This window comes from Montipora foliosa, chromosome 5 (assembly GCF_036669935.1).
Source record: "Montipora foliosa isolate CH-2021 chromosome 5, ASM3666993v2, whole genome shotgun sequence".
Classification (NCBI taxonomy): Eukaryota; Metazoa; Cnidaria; class Anthozoa; order Scleractinia; family Acroporidae; genus Montipora; species Montipora foliosa.
Window position 1 is genome coordinate 38,032,215 of NC_090873.1, and position 3,793 is coordinate 38,036,007.

Consider the following 3,793-nt stretch of genomic DNA (forward strand, 5'->3'; position numbering starts at 1 on the left):
AATTGACCTTTCCTCGTAGGGAGGTTTCAGGGTCCATGTAACCCAATCAACGTCCCAACTGGCCGGAGGCAAACCAGTTGGTAATTTACAAGTGCAACCGAGAAGTAGAACCAGGGACTTCCAGGATAAATTGTAACGCCTCGTGCCGGTGAACGGTTCTTGAACCCGGAATCAATGGATATCAAGGCAAGCGTCCTAACCACTGGGACACACTGCCTCCACGATAGGGGTGAGGAAGTTCAGACCAGGATAAAGGAGCATTGGCGGCGATATGTAAAGTTAACATTTCTTGTCAAAACTGGAAAGAGAGCAACCAACGTCTCCTCTGCTAAATTACATTGTATATTTGTTGAAGATTTTAACGAATGCAGTTCATCGCCGTCACCCTGTCACGTCAACGCAAAATGCCAGAATACCGAAGGATCTTATGTGTGTTTATGTGAAGCTGGATACACTGGAAATGGAAAAACCTGTACTGGTAAGAGTGTCTGATGAATAGCTGTCAGGATGATTTTTGGTCAATTTCCAAAGCCTGTTCCTTGGCTAGAACACTAGATCTAAATTAAAAGCGTAAATAAAGGTACCCCAGCACAATACAAGTCAATAAAATTAAAGGGACTAAACAACAACAAAAAGAAAATTAGCATGCTTGCAAAAAAGGTCAGACCAGGATAAAGGAGCATTGGCGTCCATATGTAAAGTTAACATTTCTGGTCAAAACTGGAAAGAGAGCATTCAACGTCTCTTCAACGAAATGACATCTTATTTTTGTTGAAGATTTTAACGAATGCAGTTCATCGCCTTCGCCCTGTCACGTCAACGCAAAATGCCAGAATACCGAAGGATCTTATGTGTGTTTATGTGAAGCTGGATACACTGGAAATGGAACAACCTGTACTGGTAAGAAAACATGTATATTAATAAAGATTTTTCTCGGTCACGTAATCGAAATCTAGTCTTGGTTACAACATCATCATCATCATTATCATCATCATCATCGTCGTCGCCGTCGTCGAAATTGTCATCGTCGTCGTCGTTGTCGTCGTCATTGTCGTCGTCGTCGTCATCATCATCGTCATCGTCGTGATCTCCCTTCTCCTGCTTTTCCTGTTTCTTCTTCTTAAATCGACTTGCTTGCTAACATTTGTTTGATTTAATAAAATTGATTTATATCCTCCTAAAGAAAGAAAATATGTCCGCCATTTTTTGTCAGTGTTCATTTTACTTGTTTGTGGTTGCTATTACACTTTTACCTTCACTGGGACTCTACACAATTCAATTTGCAATTAGTTGCACTGCTCTGTTGTTGAGAGCATTATAAGTAATGATAATAGGACTGAGTGGAGTCCAATTCGGTCTGTAATTATACGAGTGACAACAAAATCGGACGACCTCACAGCGGGAGTCCGATTAGTTTATCACGAGTATCATTACAGACCGAATTGAACGACAGGAGGTCCTCTTACCAATCAATCATGAACATTACAATTTCCGAGAAAAAACAGAAGAGCCAAGTTATGAAAAAAGGGAAAATTTACATTAAAGACTGACAAAGGAGGCGTAAATTGTTTAATGTCGCTGAAAGAAAGAAAGAAAGAAAGCCCCAATTTAGGAGTCTGTACCCTGCTTCTATGGTGATTGAAACCAAGGTTATGGTTGGTTGATTTAACTACAACTTTGAATGTGATTGGTTGAATTAAACAACAACTTTGAACGCGATTGGTATTATTGACTGTCCGATAACAACTTGCCAAGTGAATTAGTGGAAAGTAGGAATTTTTTAAATCAATAACAATCGAGGACATTCTAATTTCTATGACTAAGTTTGTTATCTTCTTTTGACCTTCTCGCCAGCTATTTGCCCACCCGGTTTTATGATGCACATAACATCTTGCTATTATATCAGCGTCGCAGTTACCGCAACATTTTCCGATGCTCGAGTGATTTGCCGGAAGTTCGGAGCAGACCTTACCATAATCAAGTCACCAGATGAAAACGACTTCCTCTACGACTTGGTGAAAAACTACAGCGCTCCAAGAAATGCCTGGATAGGGTTGCTAAGGATATCTCACACGTATTTCTCTTGGCTGGATGGCACTCCCCTGGAGGGAAATTATCAGAGGTGGAGGGATGGTGGACCAAATATCCGTAAAGGAAGATGTGTGGAGATGTTGTCTTATAACAACGGGCTATGGAATGACCTCTCTTGCTCCACCTCGGGACTAGTTGCTCTCTGCCAGAAGCCCTTTTGAGGCAACCCAGAAGTTACACTTCCTCCTTGCCATCTTGCCATCTAACTATTCATTTCCAGATGGGCTAATTATTTAGCTTTACATATTAAATATAGAAAAAAGAAAATTCCCTTCTGTTTCTGATGTCGCGCACAACTGTAAAGAAAAATATCAAACAGCAAATGCGTCTTAAATCTCAACGCGTCTGTCGCAGAGGCAAAGAAAGGAGAACGCAAAACAGGGTCTGACCCAGTGCTCCAGTAAGGAATAATACTTGGTTTGGTGACAAGTCCCATAGAAAAACTAGCGAGGCTTTCATTTCATTCACTGTAACAGGGTACCACACAGAACTTTCTGTTGGCCCCCTTTTTCTGTTGTGCGTACAAGTTGGTCTGAATAACTAACGACTGCCATACCTCTTGAGTCTTTTCAGTGAAAAAGAGTTCAGAAACATCCAAACAAGAATTTAGGTGTGAAATGTTAACCCTTTATGGACCAACATCGCATACATGTGTCGAAAATACCGATAATATCTTCAATATTTGCTTCTAGTTCATCTTTACTCAAATCGTGACAGTAGTGCGTTCCTAATACCGACTGGCTGGCATGACAGCTATCACAGAAAGAAATCACGAAAGGCCAGCGTTTTTCTACGAGGTTGACAGCGAAAAGAGCACTACTTTGTCGCAAATTTTCTATGATATAAACATGTTCAGAAATCAAGTCTACGATAACAGCACACACACTTTTTCCACCGGCCGGCGCTTCAGTCATTTGATGAGGGGCAGTCTCGCACTTCTCAAGTTGCCTCGTTCATGCCCCAAAATTGGGTAATGTGCCATTCCACGAACAGAAAAGTCCTCCCATTCCCATTTCAGAGATTTTTTTTATAAGTATCGGGCCAAATAGTCCTGCCAACCAAAAGAGACTTCGATCGAAATTTTCAGCTTTCAAGACTTTCCCAAATTGTATCGGTAGGTCTTGGAATTCATCCACAGAAAGGCCAGTGAGAAAAATTCATTAATGAACCGCCATCTGTCACGGCCAGACACGGTTCTTACGTTACGTTTATGCCTGTAGAATCAACTGAAATGTCAATTCCTTGTAAAAACCAGCATCCTTTTTAGGTATGGTACGTATCGGAGAGCCAGAACATTTACGCATGCGCTGCGGAATGTTTGAACAAGAGAGAAAAAAGCAGTACCTCTGGAAGTCGCACCAGAGCGTCGTACCAGACGATTCAAACCAGGATTTCAACCCGTGCATTGCTTTCGGACGCGGTTGGCCCTTCGGTTCTTTGGTACCTTCCTCTTGGTACGGCAGTGAGGGAGAGAACTGTCGGCCCCTAGACCATTTGAGACAGATACCTTTCCTACACACAGCTCAGTTTCGCCCTTGTCAATATAATATTCTTCGAAAAAGTCATTTTATTATATAAACACCAATGAAAAAACCAAGTGTGCTCTCGTGCAAAAACATGATATCTTCACACGTGGAAATTTATTTTCACACGTGAAAAGATCACTGTTGCTATGGTTACATATAAAAATTGCGCCTTTTCA